The 24,615-nt window shown below is 40.2% G+C and overlaps 1 long non-coding RNA gene across 1 annotated transcript in view; it reads right to left on the bottom strand.

Moving 5' to 3' along the window:
- The window catches only part of LOC128703459 (uncharacterized), a 43,431-nt gene that overhangs the window by 1,625 nt on the left and 17,191 nt on the right, over window positions 1-24,615 (bottom strand). Inside the window, exons 5-6 of the long non-coding RNA XR_011393872.1 lie at window positions 23,625-23,806; window positions 8,601-8,732 (exon numbers count right to left, since the gene is read on the bottom strand). This is a non-coding gene — a long non-coding RNA (uncharacterized lncRNA). The remainder of the gene's footprint in view (window positions 1-8,600; window positions 8,733-23,624; window positions 23,807-24,615) is intronic.

Here is a 24,615-nt window from a genome sequence, read left to right as displayed (position 1 = left end):
GTGTGACCTAAGTGTAAGTAGAAGTAGCAAGATATACCTGAAATCTTGCATGTTTATGAGACAGAAAAAAGGACACCAGCAATCCTACCATCATGTAAAACAATTACAGGCTTTCATTTTACGCTCACTTGGCAGGACGGTAGTACCTCCCTGGGTGGTTGCTGTCTACCAACCTACTACCTAGGACAGCTTATTTATCACAATTCATCTAATATATTATAAACAATATTAATAACATAGAAACATGATATATACTCTAGAATGAATAAAATATGTCATAATGTATGAGAGGAGTAAAGTGATGGAAGTGTTGTTGTTGGGTTTATAAGGGCCACAGAAAGATGCCGTACATATTAGTGGTGGTGGAGGTGGCAGCAGAACTCACCAACACTATCACACTTAAACAATGTATGTAATTTATAAATAAGAAATATTTACATTTTAATTAATAAATAATTAAGTAAGTTTATTCAAGTATACACAAATACAGTTACATAGATTATCATACATAGCAGCATATGTGTAAAGTACCTGGGATAACCCAAAAAAGTCAGTGACGTATTTCCATTGGGGTCTTTTTATATTTACACTTATATATGTATTTACTTTTATACTTACACTTTTATATTAACACTTTCCTTGGAGGAGATGTTAGTTTAATTAGTTTGATGAAGGAGATGCTGGCAGAGGTTTAGGGTGATGGAAGATACATAGCAGGGCGGCGTATGTTCAGCGGCCCGATGCACATGCAACAACATTGGAGAGTTACTTTCATGTCGTTTTTCCATCGCTTACTCGCTTAACTTACTTGCTACACTGTTAATTCTACACTTTGTCGCTGGCTGGCACTATAGCCTTTATCGACACCTGCTGCTTTATTATCATACATATCATAGAATCACTGCAGAAGGCACAGTTTCCCCTCTCTTCCTCCTCCACTTTGGTACTTTGCTACGAGTTTTTTCTTGAATTCTACTGTACTTCTTTCCTTCTTTACCACAGGGCTGGCACTAGAAGCTTTCTTTGGGCCCATGGTGGCTTATTTAGCAGTTACAAGCACTAAAAACAATGGAATAATACAAAATATATTGCATGTACATGAGGAATCAATCCTCCCTGGCTTGTAAACAATGGCACACTGGCTTTACATGGGCTCAGGCAGCGCGGACATGTTCGGGATGAATGCCCTTAACCAAGTTCTTGGGTATTAGCCGAGCCAATATTTTTACGCAAAAATGTGCCACTATCCGATTTTGGCATTAGCCGATCCCACCGTTACCCGAGGGTCCACTGTATAAGATGATTCAGTAAAAACACTGGGTTTATTTTACACTTCCTCCTATATTTCTCACTCCAGTATCTTGTTATGGCAGTGTGTAGATTTGGGACCAGGCCCTTGAGTATTTTCCAGGTATGTATATATCATCATGTATCTCTCTCTCTCTCTCCTCTGCTCCATAAAACACCAATAAAACAAACCATTTATCCTAAGTACACTAACTTACATTTACTGGTACAAAAAACCTCTGCGTATTAGAAAACACTATTTGTCAACTAAAATACTAGACAGTAATGACAAAAGTTCATAATCGATCAACAATTTGGAAAGGAAATATTTACCGGACATTTGTTTCATCATGTACTTTTATAATGGCCCAAGATGTACCTTTGTTAAGTGACTTTATAATGGTCCAAGATGTACTTTTGTCAATATAATGGTACAGGATGTACCTTGTCAAGTAACTTTATAAAGGTACAGGATGTGCATTTGGGAGGTCATTGATGTAAATAAGAAAGAGTAGAGGACCTAGGACACTTCCCTGTGGCACTTCAACAATTACAGGCTGAGTATTGAAGGTCACGCCATTTATGAATACTGCATACTAATGTCTTCCACTAAGATAAGATTTTATGTAATTGAGAGAGTGTCCTCTGACCCCATAATGCTCAAGTTTTAAGTGCATGGTATCAAATGCTTTCCGTAGGTCTTTGAAGAGCCCCAGAGGATATTCATTTTTTTCAGTTGCTGTATATAGTAATTCAAGTATCTGAATAATTGATCATTTGTGCTTTTATTCAGCCTAAACCCAAACTGGCAAAGGTAGGAGGTAGGAGTAGATTTGTTTATAGATTATTTTTTCAAAGATTTCAGAGAGGAAAAGAGAGTTAGATATTAGTCTGTAGTTATTTAGTTCTGTATATATATATAGTACCCTTGTTGTCTTGAGTATGGATGGCAAGGGTCACCCCGATCCTCAAAAGAGACGGTCCTACAGAACTAAATAACTACGGACCAATATATAACTCTCTTTTCCTCTCTGAAATCTTCGAAAAAATAATCTATATACAAATCTACTCCTACCTCCTATCCCATAACATACTGAGCCTTTGCCAGTTTGGGTTTAGGCTGAATAAAAGCACAAGTTAGATATTGGTCTGTATTACCTCGTTAATAATAAAGTAAATGAACTTAATTGCGAACTAAAAAAAGTAAGATTGATTTTATCATAAATTGTACTACCTCGTACATTAACCCTTTCAGGGTCCGTGCCATAGTTCTATGGCTTTGAGTTGAGGGTCCAAACCATAGTTCTATGCCATTAGCTCAGCTCATTCAGATAAGCTGCAAGTGGTAAATATGAGAGAATATATCTATGTGGTATGTGTGCACCACATAAAAAAATCCTGCAGCACACAGTGCATAAGGAGAGAAAAAATGAAACCATAATTTTCGATTAAAACAGCGACTTTGCAGGGTTTTTTAGTATGTTTTATATAGATGTATTTGCGATTTCTTGGTCTCAATTGATAGAATGGAAGATATATTACAGAAATAGAGATGATTTTGATTGGTTATAGTTTTGGAAATGGCTTGAAACCGAGCTTAAAGTAGTGGAAATGTTAAATTTTCGCTGATGTTCAAGAGTAAACAAATGACCTCACACGTCTAATACACGCCAGCTGTTGGGTCTAATATATGTTCACAAATGTGGTGATATTATTTATACAATTATTACAATATTGCATAACAGTAAATCTTCTGTTCTTTGGTTTGAATAAAAATTCATTATGTGAATAAAAAATAAAAATAGAATTAATTTGTAAAGCCTGAAAACATAACTAATGAGCAGAGGAAATGTTAGTTTAGTGCCAGGAATGCCTGCATTGTTTATTCTGGACCCTATTTTGAAATTGGAATATTTTGATCTTTGCATTAAATTGGCCAAATTACCAATTTCCGATCACTATTTTGTAGTTGAAACAGTTGACTGAGCGATTTGTGCTCATTCGATAGAATTGAAGTAATACTAGTGAAATAGCTAATTATTTGATTGACTGTTATATTGTAATTCACCTAAAATGGGAGTCAAAGTTGGCAAAATCGCAAGAGCATAATTTCATCAATTTTCCATCAAATTTCGTACTTTTTGTTTTACCTTCAGAAAAAGTTTCTCTAACATTTCATAAGGAAAAAATAACAAAAATTTTTTTTGAAAATTCTTGGACCCTGGTGCACACTTTGAAATTTGGCCTCTGGACCCTGAAAGGGTTAATAACAGTGTGAAATATAGAATATTTGTATTTACCACTGTGAAAGAATTAATTACAAACTTAAAAATGTAAGATTGTATCATAAATTGTACTACCTCAGATGTTCGAATTACTATATAGTGTACAGCAACTGAAAAAAATGAATATTCTCTGGGGCTCTTCACTGACCTATGGAAAGTATTTGATACAGTAGACCACTAAAACAAACTATTATATAACTGTCAGGGCTACTATAAGTGCTATATAATTGTCAGTGACTACTACAAGTACTATATAACTGACAGGGACTACTACTAGTACAGGTCAGTCATCACTAATCTGGCAATTAGTTATCCGGTTCCATCAGTAATCCAGCACTAATTTCAGCTAGCATAATTTCAAATTTCATCATTATACCGACTCGTATTTCATCATTATACCGACTCGTATTTCATCATTATACCGACTCGTATTTCATCATTATACCGACTCGTATTTCATCATTATACCGACTCGTATTTCATCACTCGTATTTCATCATTATACCGACTCGTATTTCATCATTATACCGACTCGTATTTCATCATTATACCGACTCGTATTTCATCATTATACCGACTCGTATTTCATCATTATACCGACTCGTATTTCATCATTATACCGACTCGTATTTCATCATTATACCGACTCGTATTTCATCATTATACCGACTCGTATTTCATCATTATACCGACTCGTATTTCATCATTATACCGACTCGTATTTCATCATTATACCGACTCGTATTTCATCATTATACCGACTCGTATTTCATCATTATACCGACTCGTATTTCATCATTATACCGACTCGTATTTCATCATTATACCAACTCGTATTTCATCATTATACCGACTCGTATTTCGTCATTATACCGACTCGTATTTCGTCATTATACCGACTCGTATTTCGTCATTATACCGACTCGTATTTCATCATTATACCGACTCATATTTCATCATTATACCGACTCATATTTCATCATTATACCGACTCATATTTCATCATTATACCGACTCATATTTCATCATTATACCGACTCATATTTCATCATTATACCAACTCATATTTCATCATTATACTGACTCATATTTCATCATTATACCGACTCATATTTCATTACAGGTCCTCCATCACAAATCCGGCATCATTGGGACCTGTAGTGTGCCAGATTACTGAGTTTGCCGGATTACAGAGTGGTTAGGTTAGAATACAGTGGATCCCCGGTTAACGAACTTTTTTCATTCCAGTAGTATGTTCAGGTGCCAGTACTGACCGAATTTTTTCCCATAAGGAATATTGTGAAGTAGATTAGTCCATTTCAGACCCCCAAGCATACACGTACAAGCGCACTTACATAAATACACTTACATAATTGGTCGCATTTGGAGGTGATCGTTAAGCGGGGGTCCACTGTACACTTAATAAAATTAACCAACTTGACTTACACGAAGTTCATTGAACAGCGGCAAAAATCGAACATTTCCGCTACTTTGAGCTCAATTTCAAGGTACTTTTCGTCGTGAAAGCAATCAAAATCACGTCTATTTGTGTAATATATCTTCCATTCTGTCAAATGAGACCAAGAAACATGAATACAACCACAAAAACCATGCAAAAATATACCACAAAGAGGCGACTGAGAAGTGAACTCCCTTATTTATCGTCCGTCTTTTTTATTTTTGTTGTACGGTAAGAAGCATCATACATTGCCCAAGTTTCAATGAGATAGCCCAACAAACAACTGAGAAAAAAAATATTTACCAAAAATCATATATGGCAAGCCCAAGCCAGGCACTGGAAATAAGTCACTGACTTTTTGGGTTATCCTAGGTTCTCTATACATACACTGCTATGTATGATAATCTATGTAACTGTATTTGTGTATACCTGAATAAACTTATTTACTTCTAGTCTGTCAATTAAGTACAAGAAACTGCCCATTCACTTATTTCAACTACCCAATAAAGTGGTCAAAAATTGGCAATTTGGCCAATTTCACGCAAATTTCAACAGATGCCAATTTCAAAATAGGATCCAGAATAAACAATGCAGACATTCCTGGCACTAAAATAACATTTTCTCTGTTCATTAGTCACAGCTCCTGGCCCCTCTTGCTTACCATTTTGAACTTTTATTCACAAAAAAATAGAAGATTTACTGTTTACCTGGAGAGAGTTCCGGGGGTCAACGCCCCCGCGGCCCGGTCTGTGACCAGGCCTCCTGGTGGATCAGAGCCTGATCAACCAGGCTGTTACTGCTGGCTGCACGCAAACCAACGTACGAGCCACAGCCCGGCTGATCAGGAACCGACTTTAGGTGCTTGTCCAGTGCCAGCTTGAAGACTGCCAGGGGTCTGTTGGTAATCCCCCTTATGTATGCTGGGAGGCAGTTGAACAGTCTCGGGCCCCTGACACTTATTGTATGGTCTCTTAACATGCTAGTGACACCCCTGCTTTTCATTGGGGGGATGTTGCATCGTCTGCCAAGTCTTTTGCTTTCGTAGTGAGTGATTTTCGTGTGCAAGTTCGGTACTAGTCCCTCTAGGATTTTCCAGGTGTATATAATCATGTATCTCTCCCGCCTGCATTCCAGGGAATACAGGTTCAGGAACCTCAAGCGCTCCCAGTAATTGAGGTGTTTTATCTCCGTTATGCGCGCCATGAAGGTTCTCTGTTATGCAGACTGCTGCATTATTGTAATAATTGTGTAAATAATGTCAACCCATTCTTGACTCCGTATTGGAATTTGGACTGGCAGGCGGACAGGTATTGGTCGGTGACATCATTTGTTTACTCTTGAGCCTCGCTAAACAATAGAACATTTTTGCTACTGTGAGCGCAATTTCGAGGTACTTTTCGTCATGTAAGCAATCAAAATCATATCTATTTCTGTAATATATCTTTCATTCTATCAAATGAGACCAAAAAAACGAGAATATAACCATAAAAACCATACAAAAATATACCGCTAAGCGGCTGCTAATGGCTGAGAAGTGAACTCTGCTATTTATAGTCTGATTTCTTTCATTTTTGGTGTACGTTAAGAAGTATCTTTCCATCATACATTGACCAAGTTTCAATAAGATAACCCAACAAACAATTGAGAAAATAATATTATTATTATTTTATTATTATTAATAAAATAATAATATCTTTATTTACTACACGTACATGTACACAGTACACAGGCCTAGCTGAGATCAGTGACATACTATTATATAGAAAGCCACTTGTTATGCAGAGTATTTCAAGAAAATTAGGCCAGTGTCCCAGGATAACACCCACACTAGTCAGCTAACACCCAGGTACCCATTTACTGATGGGTAAACAGACAACAGGTGTAAAGAAACACAGCCTATGTTTCTACCCCGGCTGGGAATCGAATATTTACCAAAAATCATATATGGCTAACCCAAGCCAGGTACTAGAAATAAGCCACATTGACTTTTTTTGGGTTATCCTAGGTTCTTTACACATATGCTGCTACGTGTGATAATCTATATAGAGAAAATAACTTTTTTGTTTCAGGTTTATGGTGCAGTACAAGTGTATATCACAGTTAGCCCTGTGCTACACACCGTTTTCTCTAATATAAGCCCCCAAGACAGGGATAGGAGAATGGTATTTGTATACCATATCCTCTTCATACCTCCGTCGAACTGCTCGGTGTTATGCCAATTATTTATTCTGGAGTATTTAACATGTTTTATGTTATTTATATTCTTTATTATGTCATATTAGATTAATTGTGATAGGCAAATAAGCTGTAGTGTTGATATTAGCGTAATAATAAAGCATATTCTCCTGCATCATGATACTGAGCTCATGGCAGCCGACAGTGGCTTCAAAGCCACCTTATCTTTAATGGATTATGTACTGTGTTGGTGCTTTACATAATGAGAAGCATTTCTTTTATTCATTGGAACCATGGCTAGGGCTAAAAGCAAGCAGGTTATAACAATAAATGGAGAAAAAGAAACTGGAATGACTTATGCAGCAAGTAGTGCCACCAAACAGTACCAGCAGGTTGGTGTGGCAACCCTGGAAATCTGAAATTATGCTAGTCAAAATTAGTGCCGAATAACTGATTGCCGGATTTGTGATGGCGGACCTGTATTATACTGACTCAGAAATTGTGCAGATGGTTGTAAATCCACAGCAGCAGCAAGCCAGAGGAGAAAGCAGTGATGAAAATGAGGAAGATATAGCAGAAAGTCTCTCTCTCTCTCTTGATAGGTTAATTATGTGTACTCTAACCTAACCACTTTATAATCCAGCAAACTCACTAATACAGCACACTACAGGTCCCAGTGATGCCGGATTAGTGATGGCTGACCTGTAGTATATAACTGACAGGGTCTACTACAAGGGCAAAGTCATTCAGTCAGTCAAGTCATTCAGTCAGTCAAGTCATTCAGTCAGTCAAGTCATTCAGTAGGTCAGTCAAGTCATTCAGTCAGTCAAGTCAGACAGTCGTCACACAAACTCATATTTACCTAATTCTTTTTGTGTACAAAATGACAGTTCATTCCCGCCACAGGGTATCTCTTGTCTAATATCTCTATTTTCTTTAAACCTTTTCTTGCAACTTTTAGCAACACTTGTATGCCTACTGGGTGCCATGATTGCTTGGCAGATTTAAGACATGTCAATTAATACATATCTAAAACACAGGGAGCTACTGGCACAGATTCGTCCAACACACATATGAACTGAACTGAAGGCTGGGAGGGTGGTGGGGGTAGCGGGGGATGGCTGTAGCCCATCCTGCCCCATGGGCGACCGCGGGCTCAATTTTTTTCCCTCCCACAACTGTGTTAAACTAATTTTACAAAGTGTCAAACACAAAAATGCCACAATTCTTCAATCGTGCTATAACCAAAATGTGCAAGACAAAACCATGTTAAACAAGTCTACTGTATATGACTTTTAATACAAATCACTAATACAAAATGACAAATATTTCAAGTACATCTATCCAACAACTCTCTTCAATTACTATACAACACAACTAAGGAAGTACAGTACCTGCACCCTAAAGGACGGGTGGAGACGTTTGCAGTTTTGAGGTGTAGTATCAGTGCCACTCTGGCAAGACTGTGATGGCAAAAGCATTTTTTCTTTGTTTGGGTCACTACCTTGGTGGAAGACAGACAGTTTCTGGAAACAAAATTTATAAAGTATTTATATTACACTATTACTGGAGAGTCATTGTAAAGATCTAATCTGGATGGCATCAATCAACCCAGTTACTACATGAGATGAATTTAATAAACTATACTGACAAAGATTGAAGATCTGCTCAACAAAATGCCATAACTTCCCAACATCCCTCTAGCTTACACCAACACAGCCCACTGAGGTTACCATGATTATTAACTCTAAAAAACAAATCAAGGAATGTAACCCAAGTGCCACCACTACTGAATAAACGAGCCACTCAAATCCTTTCACCCACCATTGCATTAATCTTCAACAAATTGCTAGATACCAACACTTTCCTGGCAACACTCAAGCTAGCAAGGATTACACCAATACACAAAGGTGGTGACCCAACAGATATAAACAATTCTTCTTTCTTTCAACACACCGGCCATATCCCACCAAGGCAGGGTGGCCCAAAAATAAAAACGAAAGTTTCTCTTAAATTTAGTAATTTATACAGGAGAAGGGGTTACTAGCCCCTTGCTCCCGGCATTTTAGTCACCTCTTATAACACGCATGGCTTACGGAGGAAGAATTCTGTTCCACTTCCCCATGGAGATAAGAGGAAATAAACAAGAACAAGAACTAGAAAGAAAATAGAAGAATACCTAGAGGGGTGTGTATATATATGCTTGTACATGTATGTGTAGTGTTATCTAAGTGCAAGTAGAAGTAACAAGACATACCTGAAATCTTGCATGTTTATGAGACAGACAAAAGACACCAGCAATCCTACCATCATGTAAAACAATTACAGGTTTTCGTTGTACACTCACTTGGCAGAACGGTAGTACCTCCCTGGGTGGTTGCTGTCTACCAACCTACTACCTACAATATAAACAATTATAGGCTAATATCAAACTTGTCTTTACTTTCCAAAATCTTCAAGAAACTCATACACAAAAGCTTACACTCCTTCATAACACCACAAAGCATCCTCAATCCCTGCCAGTTTGGCTTCAGGAGAAACAAAAGCACAAATGATGCAATAATAAAAATGCTAGACCTACTTTACACAGTACTAGATAAAAATGAATACCCACTTGGACCTTTCATCGACCTTAAGAAAGCTTTTGATACAGTAGATCACAGCATCCTACTCCTCAAGCTTAATCATTACAGTATAAGAGGCCATGTGCTTGCATTTATCAAGTCCTACCTCACTAAGAGAAAGCAATGTCTGTCAATGGCACAACCTCCTCGACAAGATCCCTGGACACTGGTGTACCACAGGGTAGCATTCTTGGCCCCCTCCTTTTCCTGTTATACATCAATGATCTTCCAAGAGTATCACAACAACTTACACCTATTCTCTTTGCTGACAACACAACTTTTGTCATCTCTCACCCAAATTTAGCCTCACTCAACACTATTGCTGACGAAGAACTCGCAAAAACAGCAACCTGGTTGACCATCAATAAACTCCTACTTAATATAGACAAAACCTTTTACATTATGTTTGGTAGTAGAGCAAGCGAGGACCAACTAAATATGCTTAACAACTTCCTTATTGCTAAACATAATGAGGGAAAATTCCTGGTCTGCACCTTGACAGCAACCTAAAATTCAACATTCATATCCAACACATAACAAAAAAGGTTTCTAAAACAGTTGTCATCCTCTCAGAGATATGTTACTGTGTACCACAAACACCACTACTTACACTATGCTATTCACTGATCTACCCATATTTGTGCCTGGGGTTCCACAACGACAAACCACCTAAAATCAATAATAACACAACAAAAAGCCGCAGTGCAACTTCTCACACAATCCACTGCTAGACAACCCTACTCCCCCACTCTTCAAAGACCTATACTTACTGACTATACAAAACATTAACTCATACTATTGTACAACCTACATTTACAGAACAATGAATTCTAATATAAATCCCGACCGGAAACACTTTCTTAGCAGTTGCAATAGGACTCAGACACAACACTAGGCACAAAAACCTCTATGACATTCCCCGTGTAAGGCTAAATCTTTTAAAAAATTCATTATACAAAAAAGGGCCCAAAATCTGGAACTCTCTACCAGAAATCTCCAGAACCACTGGTTCAGCATTTTTAAAACTACAGTTAAAAAACACCTTATCTCCTTAACCTACCCCAGCCCATCATAAATACGTATGTAAAACCTGTACATGCATTTGTTCAATATCATGAACAGAAGTAAAACTTTTTCATCAATATTATCAATATACTGTATATTTGTTCTCAATATCTGTATTCATCTCAAATGAATGTCATAGGGGATATAAATAAGATCTTGAGGATATCTCTCCAAGAGAGAACCCGCAGTAATGGATACAAATTAGACAAGTTTAGATTTAGAAAGGATATAGGAAAGTATTGGTTTGGAAATAGGATAGTTGATGAGTGGAACAGTCTACCTAGTTGGGTTCTTGAGGCTAAAACCTTGGGTAGTTTCAAATTTAGATTGGATAAATACATAAGTTCTAAGTAGTGGGTTGGTAGACAGCAACCGCCCAGGGAGGTACTACCGTCCTGCCAAGTGAGTGTAAAAGGAAACTTATAATTGTTTTACATGATGGTAGGATTGCTGGTGTCCATTTTTCTGTCTCATAAACATGCAAAGTTTCAGGTACGTCTTGCTACTTCTACTTACACTTAGGTCACACTACACACACACGTACAAGCATGTATATACACACCCCTCTGGGTTTTCTTCTGTTTTCTTACTAGTTCTTTTTCTTGTTTATTTCCTCTTACCTCCATGGGGAAGTGGAACAGAATTCTTCCTCCGTAAGCCATGCGTGTTGTAAGAGGCGATTAAAATGCCAGGGGCAAGGGGCTAGTAATCCCTTCTGTGTATATTACTAAATGTAAAAGGAGAAGCTTTCATTTTTCCTTTTGGGCCACCCCGCCTCAGTGGGATACAGCCAGTGTGTTTAAAGAAAGAAATACACGAGTGAGAGGGGTCGGATTTGAGTGTGACTTGCATATGAGAGTGGATAGAGTTATCAGAGCTTATTTCTTGGGTGGTGTTGAAAATTGGGTTGGGCAAGTGTTTTGTTAGTGGGATGGATTGTAAAGGACCTGCCTAGTATGGGCCAACAGGCTTGCTGCAGTGTTCCTCCTTTCTTATGTCCTAATGTTAAATAGTAATCACTCCATTGTATCTGCCTTAGGTTAATAATAAAAAAGTATGTCTTCTCTATAAGACTTATTAAAGTCGTATAGCATGACTTAATAGAATACTCAAGTCTCTTGTATTCATTGTAACTCATCTAATGACCATATTAATCTTAAGTTAATTTTAAGTTTGCCAGAAATGCTCTGCATATAAAGGGGTTTGTACATACATGTATCAACTTCGCTTCTTACATGACTGTCTTGTTGAACAAGTTTTGCCCCTTCCTTCATACATGTATCATATCAAAATAAAATATATTATTATTATTAACTCCTCACATGCACTATTGACAAACTAACCTTAACCTCTGATGAGTTCTGAGTGTTTTTCTACTGCCAGAGCCCAGCCAGGGGTCAAGCTCATCAAAATACCTTTCATCCGTGGACTGCTTGCAGAGGCAAAGGCAATGTTCACGGCTTTCACTGAGACCCACATAAAGGATCACTTGGACAACGAAATATGGATCCCAGGTTACAACCTATACAGATGTGACAGAGTGAACAGGCAAAAGGGGGGGGTTGGCCTGTACATTGCAGAGTCACTTGTTTGCACAGAACTGCCAAATGCCTCAAATGATGTAGTGAAAGTTTTAGCAGTAAAGGTCAAGAATCAAAACCTAGTCATTGTGGTAGTCTACAAGCCTCCGGATGCAACATCCCAGCAATTCCAGGAACAGTTGTTAAAAATTGACCACTATCTGGAAAATCTTCCAGCTCCTGCACCCAACATCTTGCTCCTGGGGGATTTCAACTTAAGGCACCTAAAATGGAGGAATATAGCAAATAATATTGTTGCAGTAATAACACCAGGAGGCAGTTCTGATGAAAACTCACACTCACACGAGCTTTTAAATCTCTGCGCAAAATTCAATTTAAACCAGCAAATAATAGAGCCTACTAGAATGGAGAATACACTAGACCTCATCTTCACTAACAATGATGATCTGATAAGAAATGTAACCATATCAAAAACAATATTCTCAGATCACAACATAATTGAGGTTCAGACATGTATGCGTGGAGCCCCAGACCGACATAATGAGACTAGTCACGAGGGAGCATTCACCAAATTCAACTTCAATAACAAAAACATAAAGTGGGACCAAGTAAACCAAGTCCTAACTGATATAAGCTGGGAAGATATACTAAGCAACACAGACCCCAACGTATGCCAAGAACAGATTAACTTGGTGGCACTCGATCTATGCACAAGGCTTATTCCTCTAAGAAAAAGAAGGAGTAGATGTAAAATAGAAAGAGACAGGCGCTCCCTTTACAGGCGACGGAAAAGAATAACAGAGCGGCTAAAAGAGGTCAATATATCTGAAATACGTAGGGAGACACTGGTCAGAGAAATAGCAAGCATCAAACTCAAGCTAAAGGAATCTTATAGGAGTCAGGAATCGCGGGAAGAACTAAAAGCCATAAATGAAATCGAAAGAAACCCAAAGTATTTCTTCTCCTATGCCAAATCAAAGTCCAGAACAACATCCAGTATTGGGCCCCTACTTAAACAAGATGGGTCCTACACAGATGACAGCAAGGAAATGAGTGAGCTACTCAAGTCCCAATATGACTCAGTTTTTAGCAAGCCGCTAACCAGACTGAGAGTCGAAGATCAAAACGAATTTTTTATGAAAGAGCCACAAAATTTGGTTAACACAAGCCTATCCGATGTTATCCTGACGCCAAATGACTTCGAACAGGCGATAAATGACATGCCCATGCACTCTGCCCCAGGGCCAGACTCATGGAACTCCGTGTTCATCAAGAACTGCAAGAAGCCCCTATCACGAGCCTTTTCCATCCTATGGAGAGGGAGCATGGACACGGGGGTCGTCCCACAGTTACTAAAAACAACAGACATAGCCCCACTCCACAAAGGGGGCAGTAAAGCAACAGCAAAGAACTACAGACCGATAGCACTAACATCCCATATCATAAAAATCTTTGAAAGGGTCCTAAGAAGCAAGATCACCACCCATCTAGAAACCCATCAGTTACACAACCAAGGGCAACATGGGTTTAGAACAGGTCGCTCCTGTCTGTCTCAACTATTGGATCACTACAAGGTCCTAAATGCACTAGAAGATAAAAAGAATGCAGATGTAATATATACAAACTTTGCAAAAGCCTTCGACAAGTGTGACCATGGCGTAATAGCGCACAAAATGCGTGCTAAAGGGATAACAGGAAAAGTCGGTCGATGGATCTATAATTTCCTCACTAACAGAACACAGAGAGTAGTCGTCAACAGAGTAAAGTCCGAGGCAGCTACGGTGAAAAGCTCTGTTCCACAAGGCACAGTACTTGCTCCCATCTTCTTCCTCATCCTCATATCCGACATAGACAAGGATGTCAGCCACAGCACCGTGTCTTCCTTTGCAGATGACACCCGAATCTGCATGACAGTGTCTTCCAACTGCAAGGCTCCAGGCAGACATCAACGGAATCTTTCAGTGGGCTGCAGAAAACAATATGAAGTTCAACGATGAGAAATTTCAATTACTCAGATATGGTAAACACGAGGAAATTAAATCTTCATCAGAGTACAAAACAAATTCTGGCCACAAAATAGAGCGAAACACCAACGTCAAAGACCTGGGAGTGATCATGTCGGAGGATCTCACCTTCAAGGACCATAACATTGTATCAATCGCATCTGCTAGAAAAATGACAGGATGGATAATGAGAACCTTCAAAACTAGGGAGGCCAAGCCCATGATGACATTCTTCAGGTCACTTGTTCTATCTAGGCTGGAATATTGCTGCACACTAACAGCACCTTTCAAGGCAGGTGAAATTGCTGACCTAGAAAATGTACAGAGAACCTTCACGGCGCGCATAACGGAGATAAAACACCTCAATTACTGGGAGCGCTTGAGGTTCCTGAACCTGTATTCCCTGGAATGCAGGCGGGAGAGATACATGATTATATACACCTGGAAAATCCTAGAGGGACTAGTACCGAACTTGCACACAAAAATCACTCACTACGAAAGCAAAAGACTTGGCAGACGATGCAACGTCCCCCCAATGAAAAGCAGGGGTGTCACTAGCACGTTAAGAGACCATACAATAAGTGTCAGGGGCCCGAGACTGTTCAACTGCCTCCCAGCATACATAAGGGGGATTACCAACAGACCCCTGGCAGTCTTCAAGCTGGCACTGGACAAGCACCTAAATAACAAAAAGGCACAATACCGTGACTGGAACAATACACAAATAACCCGCACATAAAAGAGAGAAGCTTACGACGACGTTTCGGTTCGACTTGGACCATTGACAAAGTCACACCTAAAGTCGCACCTAAAGTCAGTTCCTGACCAGCCGGGCTGTGGCTCGTACGTTGGTTTGCGTGCAGCCAGCAGCAACAGCCTGGTTGATCAGGCTCTGATCCACCAGGAGGCCTGGTCACAGACTGGGCCGCGGGGGCGTTGACCCCCGGAACTCTCTCCAGGTAAACTCCAGGTGCTTGCCTGCTCTGCCAGGATGTTACTGCTGGTGGTCCACTGACCCACTCCATCACAGCCTGGTTGATCCAGCACCTGGTGAAAATACTTGTCCAGTTTCCTCTTAACCCTTTGACTGTCGCGGCCGTATATATACGTTTGCGAGGTACCGTGTTTGACGTATATATACTCATAAATTCTAGCGGCTTCAAATCAGGCAGGAGAAAGCTAGTAGGCCCACATGTGAGAGAATGGGTCTGTGTGGTCAGTGTGCACCACATAAAAAAAATCCTGGAGCACGCAGTGCATAATGAGAAAAAAAAAACTCCGACCGTTTTTTTTAATTAAAATGCCGACTTTGTGGTCTATTTTCGTATAGTATTTGTGGTTGTATTCTCGTTTTCTTGGTCTCATTTGATAGAATGGAAACTATATTATAGAAATGGAGGTGATTTTGATTAATTTTACTATAAAAAGAACCTGGAAATGGAGCACAAAGTACAGGAAATGTTTGATTTTTGCCGATGTTCAAAAGTGAACAAATGATGTCATTGTCCAATAAATGTCCAAATAGCCATTCTAATACACAGTCATGAATGGGTTGATGTAATTTTTACAATTATTACAGTATTGCAGTAGTCTGCATAACAGTAAATCTTCTATTTTTTTTTTGAATAAAATTTCAAAATAAAAAGCAAGAGTAATATCACAGGGACCTGGAGACATGACTGATGAACAAAGAAAATGTTATTTTAGAGCCAGGAATGTCTGCATTGTTCATTCTGGACCTTATTTTGAAATTGTCGTATTTTTTAATTTTCGTGAAATTGGCCAAATTGCAAATTTCTGACCATGTTATTGGGTAGTTGAAATCGGTAAATGGGCAGTTTCTTGTACTCAATCGATAGAAAAAATAGAGTTCTGAAGAAATAGTTATGAGTTTGGTTGACTGGAATAACGGAATTAGCCGAAAATAGGGCTCAAAGTGGGTGAAATTGCCGATTTTTAAATATCGCCGAAGTTGCTAACTTCGCGAGAGCGTAATTCCGTCAGTTTTCCATCAAATTTCGTTTTTTTGGTGTCTTTACAATCGGGAAAAGATTCTCTATCATTTCATAAGAAAAAATAATTTTTTTTTTTTTCGAATATTTTGCGACACCAGAAGCAACTTCAGGATTTGGCCCTTCGACAGTCAAAGGGTTAAAGACTTCTATACTTGTTCCAGCAGTATTTTTGGTTGAAACTGTCTTGGTCCTCACTTGTTGATACAGCAACAAACAATATCCACTTAGTCTGGCAATACAACAAACCATATTTAGTATTTTTGACACTAATAATTTTTTCTTTAAACCATATAATGTAATTTACATGAATTAATATAAATGTAGGCACAAAAGATGGCCACAAATTATGTAATGCATTTTGACCAGCTAATTGTAAGCCATATTAATTAATATACATACTATTAAATGAGAATTCTTATGCAATTAACTACAATAAGACACCTTGAAGAATTTAGACACTTATGTAACATAATAAGACACCTAATGACAAATAGTATATCACAAAAGAGACATTTCAAAGCACTAATTCAAAGATCCTTAGTTTTATAGCAACTGAATATAGAAATGTTGAAGATACAGTAAGTTACTTTAGATTACAATATAATTAAATAGGACAATATATGTTACCAATTAGGCGAGGAGAAGGCTGGAGGCAGTGGAGATGTCATGTCTGAGGGCAATGTGTGGTGTGAATATAATGCAGAGAATTCGTAGTTTGGAAGTTAGGAGGAGGTGCGGGATTACCAAAACTGTTGTCCAGAGGGCTGAGGAAGGGTTGTTGAGGTGGTTCGGACATGTAGAGAGAATGGAGCGAAACAGAATGACTTCAAGAGTGTATCAGTCTGTAGTGGAAGGAAGGCAGGGTAGGGGTCGGCCTAGGAAAGGTTGTAGAGAGGGGGTAAAGGAGGTTTTGTGTGCGAGGGGCTTGGACTTCCAGCAGGCATGCGTGAGCGTGTTTGATAGGAGTGAATGGAGACAAATGGTTTTTAATACTTGACGTGCTGTTGGAGTGTGAGCAAAGTAACATTTATGAAGGGGTTCAGGGAAACCGGCAGGCCGGACTTGAGTCCTGGAAATGGGAAGTACAGTGCCTGCACTCTGAAGGAGGGGTGTTAATGTTGCAGTTTAAAAACTGTAGTGTAAAGCACCCTTCTGGCAAGACTGATGGAGTGAATGATGGTGAAAGTTTTTCTTTTTCGGGCCACCCTGCCTTGGTGGGAATCGGCCAGTGTGATAAAAAAAAAAATAAAATTTAAAACATCCCAGAGAGGTAAAATACACATACAGTACACTCATTATTTACCTTAAAATATGTGTAGTCTTAATATAGGAAGAGAGGTGAGTAGTATTTATTTGTAGGAAGTCAGTGTAGGTAGCCGGTAGGTGTAGCCCGCCTGGGCTACACCTACTGGCTACCTACACTGTGGCCCAGAGCCATATTATTAACATCGACATACTGTGTTCACTGAATTTAATAATTTCTAACAACTACCTTTAGATGTCATCATAAACGAAGGTAGAATTAATGAATAATTCATGCCGAAAATTGTAAACAAAAGCAGAGTGGGGGAGTGGCTGGGCCAAACGCAGATTCATACACGTTTTCTCTGATGGCTGAGCAGAGAAAATGTAATGTTGTCCCTCCACCCGGCTACCACACAGGTCCATAAGTATTATTATCAGAGCACACATAAAATATGCAATAAATGCCAGACAAGTTTACACTAACTTATATTAAGTTAGCAATAGAATTTTTTTTTTTATTAACACACTGACCGATTCCCACCAAGGCAGGGTGGCCCGAAAAAGAAAAACTTTCACCATCATTCACTCCATCACTGTCTTGCCAGAAGGGTGCTTTACACTACAGTTTTTAAACTGCAACATTAACACCCCTCCTTCAGAGTGCAGGCACTGTACTTCCCATCTCCAGGACTCAAGTCCGGCCTGCCGGTTTCCCTGAATCCCTTCATAAATGTTACTTTGTTTACACTCCAACAGCACGTCAAGTATTAAAAACCATTTGTCTCCATTCACTATCAAACACGCTCATGCCTATAGAAATAGGCATTAAAAACACAATAAAAGGTAAGATACACACAGAGTACACTTATTACTTACCTTAAAATATTAATATTAATGTGTGAGAGGTGAGTGGCAGGGTGTTTATTGAATAAAATCAGAATGGCACACCATCATCCTCTAACTTGGCACTTTAAGCAAGAGGCTTACGACTACTCTTTTTATCACAGCTAACCTTAGACGCCATCGTCAATGAGAGCCAACTAGTTAACGAAAGAGTAAACGAGAGAGAGAACGAGATACAGAGTTGAGACAATGTAAGAACACAAACTGAACAGGTAGTGGGCGATCACTTGGTCAGGCAAAATAAATGCATATTAATATGAGTCTACTTTTAGTTCATTCATGTACATTTGTAAGAGTTTGTAAAACATTTACCTCACTATTTTTTTATTATAATAATAATTACCTGACAATACAAATACTCTTACATTGTGTACAAGTTGTACAAGTTAGTTCAGAATAAACAAACAGCAACACGCCATTTTTAGAGTGAATGAAAATAATAATAATAATAATATTATTATTAATAATAATAATTAATAATATATTATTATTATTATAAAAAGCACTAAACCCACAAGGGTCATGAATTGCTATATATAAAGGCATACGAAAAGAATATTTTTCTAGTTACCCCCCAGTGTTTGACTAGAGAAAACTTAATTCTTCCGACACTACCTACACAGCTGCTTTGTAAACAAATCTCATATTTACATCAATTTTTATTCTGTGAGTGTATGTATCATGTTTATATGCTATGTAATGGGTTTCATATATAGATGGATTAATGAAAATGCCTATATTGATGTAAAATAAGACATTTAGTGTGCCCAAGAGTGATTATTATTACGTAGTATTGGGGCGTCATGAGTAGAGAGACTCTTAGCGATTTTAATGTGTACCTGCACACCAGCACAGTATGTAAGTATATTTAGGTACAGGTACACGTAAGTACAGTGGACCCCCGGTTCGCGAAGCCATCAGTATCCGATAAATCCGGTATCCGAAACATTATATCGCTAAAAATTTGCCTCAGTTCCCGTTACAAAACCCGGTATGCAATACGATTCGTATGAGATGTGTCCAGTGTTTACAAGCCAGCCAGTGTGCGCACATCTAAGGATACATTCGGTACATTCTATATTATTCATATTATCACTGTTTTTGGTGCTTGTTTCTGCAAAATAAGTCACCATGGGCCCCAAGAAAGCTTCTACTGCCAACCCATCGAGACCAAGGGTGCTAATGACTATTGAAATTAAGGAAATGTGTGCAAAGTGGCTTGAAGTTCAAAGCTTTTTTGATGAAAATCACCCTGACACAGCTACTACAAGCCGTGTTGGCAACCTGTACACTGACAATGTTGTGAACCACTTTAGGAAAGTCATACAGGAATGAGAGGTACAGGCCTCTATGGACAGATATGTTGTGCAATAGAAGTCCAGTGACTCTCAAGCTGGTCCTAGTGGCATTAAAAGAAGAAGGGAAGTAACCCCGGAAAAGGACTTGCTACCTCAAGTCCTAATGGAGGGGGATTCCCCTTCTAAACATTAAAAACTTCGACACTCTCCCCTCCTCCCATCCCATCAATCACCAGATTTTCATTAAAGGTAAGTGTCAATTATTCTATTGTGATTATTCTATTGTTATTATTGTTATTGTAATTATTATATTGCATTAAACTTAATATATCATGTGGTAAAAGTTTTTTTTTCATACTTTTGGGTGTCTTGCACGGATTAATTTGATTTCCATTATTTCTTATGGGGAATATTGATTCGCTTTCCAATAATTTTGGTTTACGATGAGCTCTCAGGAACGGATTAACATCGTGAACCAGGGATCCACTGTATAATTATCAGAGTACGTATAAAATATGCAGTAACTTTAAAACACTTGAAATTTTTGAAAGTTTCCTGACATAATAGATGTGGTCACAGAAAATGTAAACAAACCAGGTGGGGGGCGCCGTATTTGAAAGACCGTTTGCCGTATAGCAAATTATGGTCATAATTTGACATCGCTGTATTAGTGGAATGCAGTAAGGCGAAATGCCGTAAAGCGGGGGCTTACTGTATAGGCACATCAAAAGAGGGGAAGGGCAGATAAGAAATTAATATATTCAATTAAAATGAGAAAGAAGAAAAGGAATAAGAAAAGCAAAATGGGATTATGAGGTTAAAGTTGCAATGGATTCGAAGACTAACCCAAAAGGGTTCTTTCAGGTATACAGAAGTAAGATTAGGGACAAGATAGGCCCACTTACAAGTAACTCAGGTCAGATCACTGACAGTGATAAGGAAATGAGTGAACTTTTCATTACCTACTTCCTCTCAGTTTTTTACCCAAGAAGATACGAGCAAAATTACAGAAATAATAAATTATGTAGAAAAGGATGATGATAAACTATGTATGATTACGGTAACTAGTGACATGGTCCTCAGACAAATAGAGAAATTAAAGCCTAACAAATCCCCAGGCCCTTATGAACTGTTTGCAAGGGTTTTAAAGGAATGTAAAGAGGAACTTGGCCTACCTTTGGCTTATCTTTTCAATATATCACTAATAACTAATAAGTTAGTTCTTTACAATATTTAATGCGCCTCAGTGATTATTAGTGTAATTATTATTATTATTATTATTATTATTAATATGGCATCTTCAAGACTAATAAGACACTCTTAGTGATTTTTAATGTGCACCTGCACACCAGCACAGTGTGTAAGTTTATTTAGGTACAGGTACACATAAGTATAATTATCAGTTATAATAATAGTATAGGTACAGTATATTTACATAGTTTTGTAGAATTACCAACAATATGTTAGGTAAAAGGACACAAATGCAACTAATGTGACATTTTTTTGTGGCAACGTTTCGCTCTCCAAGAACTTTATCAAGCTGTGTGTGTACGGCTTGATAAAGCTCCTGGAGAGCGAATCGGGGCACCCCATACCCAGCCCGTGGGGTGCCCCCACAGGCTGGGTATGGGGTGCACCCACAGGCTGGGTATGGGGTGCACCCACATGCTTGGTATGGGGTGCACCCACAGGCTGGGTATGGGGTGCACCCACAGGATGGGTATGGGGTGCACCCACAGGCTGGGTATGGGGTGCCCTCACAGGCTGGGTATGGGGTGCACCCACAGGCTGGGTATGGGGTGCACCCACAGGCTGGGTATGGTATGCACCCACAGGCTGGGTATGGGATGCACCCACAGGCTAGGTATGGGATGCACCCACAGGCTAGGTATGGGATGCACCCACAGGCTGGGAATGGGGTGCACCCACAGGCTGGGTATGGGGTGCCCCCACAGGCTGGGTATGGGGTGCCCCCACAGGCTGGGTATGGGGTGCCCCCACAGGCTGGGTATGGGGTGCACCCACAGGCTGGGTATGGGGTGCACCCACATGCTGGGTATGGGGTGCACCCACAGGCTGGGTATGGGGTGCACCCACAGGCTGGGTATGGGGTGCACCCACAGGCTGGGTATGGGGTGCACCCACAGGCTGGGTATGGGGTGCACCCACAAGCTGGGTATGGGGTGCACCCACAGGCTGGGTATGGGGTGCACCCACAGGCTGGGTATGGGGTGCCCCCACAGGCTGGGTATGGGGTGCACCCACAGGCTGGGTATGGGGTGCACCCACAGGCTGGGTATGGGGTGCACCCACAAGCTGGGTATGGGGTGCACCCACAGGCTGGGTATGGGGTGCCCCCACAGGCTGGGTATGGGGTGCCCCCACAGGCTGGGTATGGGGTGCACCCACAGGCTGGGTATGGGGTGCACCCACATGCTTGGTATGGGGTGCACCCACAGGCTGGGTATGGGGTGCACCCACAGGCTGGGTATGGGGTGCACCCACAGGCTGGGTATGGGGTGCACCCACAGGCTGGGTATGGGGTGCACCCACAAGCTGGGTATGGGGTGCACCCACAGGCTGGGTATGGGGTGCACCCACAGGATGGGTATGGGGTGCACCCACAGGCTGGGTATGGGATGCACCCATAGGCTGGGTATGGGATGCACCCACAGGCTAGGTATGGGATGCACCCACAAGCTGGTTATGGGGTGCACCCACAGGCTGGGTATGGGGTGCCCCCACAGGCTGGGTATGGGGTGTCCCCACAGGCTGGGTATGGGGTGCCCCCACAGGCTGGGTATGGGGTGCACCCACAGGCTGGGTATAGGGTGCACCCACAGGCTGGGTATGGGGTGCACCCACATGCTTGGTATGGGGTGCACCCACAGGCTGAGTATGGGGTGCACCCACAGGCTGGGTATGGGGTGCACCCACAGGCTGGGTATGGGGTGCACCCACAGGCTGGGTATGGGGTGCACCCACAGGCTGGGTATAGGGTGCACCCACAGGCTGGGTATGGGGTGCACCCACATGCTTGGTATGGGGTGCACCCACATGCTTGGTATGGGGTGCACCCAAAGGCTGGGTATGGGGTGCCCCCACAGGCTGGGCATGGGGTGCACCCACATGCTGGGTATGGGGTGCATAATAAACTAGCAGGTCAAATTCACATTCAAATATTTACATTTCTCATTATACTCCAGGAGCACAATATAGTTTACATGTAATAAAACACTGGTAGACACAAAAGGCAGCCACTGGTATGTAATGTATTTTGAAATAATTAAAATTGAACTAAGTCACTTTAATTTTGGGTTATCCTAGGTAATTTATACTATGTATGATAATGCATACCTGTACCTAAATATGCTTGCTACTTGTTACTAAAGATTAAGACTGGTTATTAGTAAGTTCATTCAGATACACAAATATATAAATCATCATACAACAGCACCGTGTCTTCCTTTTCAGATGACACCTGAATTTGCATGACAGTGACCTCCATTGCAGACACTGTAAGACTCCAGGTAGACATTGACCAAATCTTTAAATGGGCCGCAGAAAACAATATAAAGTTCAATGATGAGAAATTTCAATTACTCCAATATGGAAAACGTGAGGAAATTAAAGCTACATCGGAGTATAAAACAAATTCCAACCACACAATAGAGCGAGAAATTAATGTTAAAGACTTGGAGGTGATCATGTCAGAGGATCTCACCTTAAAGGACCATAACATTGTATCCATTGCATCTGCTAGAAAAAATGACAGGATGGATAATGAGAACCTTCAAAACTAGGGATGCCAAGCCCATGATGACACTCTTCAGGTCACTTGTTCTATGTAGGCTGGAATATTGCTGCACACTAACAGCACCTTTCAAGGCAGGTGAAACTGCTGACCTGGAAAATTACAGAGAACCTTCACAGCACGCATAACTGAGATAAAACACCTTAATTACTGGGAACATTTGAAGTTCCTAAACCTGTACTCCATAGAATGCAGGCGAGAGAGATGCATGATTATATACACTTGGAAAATCCTAGAGGAATTAGTACCAAACTTGCACATGAAAATCACTCCCTACGAAAGCAAAAGCCTTGGCAGACGATGCAACATCCCCCCAATGAAAAGCAGGGGTGCCACTAGCACATTAAGAAAACACAATAAATGTCAGGGGCCCAAGACTGTTCAACTGCCTCCTAGCATACTGCCTGTCCAGCACCTTCCTGAAGACAGCCAGGGGTCTATTGGTAATCCCCCTGATGTATGCTAGAAGGCAGCCAACTGAGCCATGATATATCACACATTTCATTTCCGAGTCCTACAGTCTTGCAGGATGTGTATCAGCTGCATAATAAAGATGTTAGACTAACTAAAACTTCTTAAAATATAATGTCTTCAGTTCTAAGTTTTACAACCCATTTCTCCAATTTTTATCTCTAAGTTAGTACCTGACCAACCGGGCTGTGGTTTGTATGTCACCTTGCGTGCAGCCAGCAATAACAGCCGTGAGGCCTATTCTCAGACTGGGCCGCAGGGGCGTTGACCCCCGAAACCCACTCCAGGTAAACCCCATTCAAGGTAACCTATAGAATACATTCCCCATTATTTCCTGGCCATAGATTTCATCTCTGGTCAGGAGATAAGCTAATACTTCCCACTAAGCTACTATTGATATAAATTCTTTACAATCTTTCCTGTACTCTCC

This window comes from Cherax quadricarinatus, chromosome 66 (genome assembly GCF_038502225.1).
Source record: "Cherax quadricarinatus isolate ZL_2023a chromosome 66, ASM3850222v1, whole genome shotgun sequence".
NCBI classification, from domain to species: domain Eukaryota; kingdom Metazoa; phylum Arthropoda; class Malacostraca; order Decapoda; family Parastacidae; genus Cherax; species Cherax quadricarinatus.
Note: the sequence above shows the minus strand (reverse complement) of the source record. Positions and strands in the feature narration are given on the sequence as shown.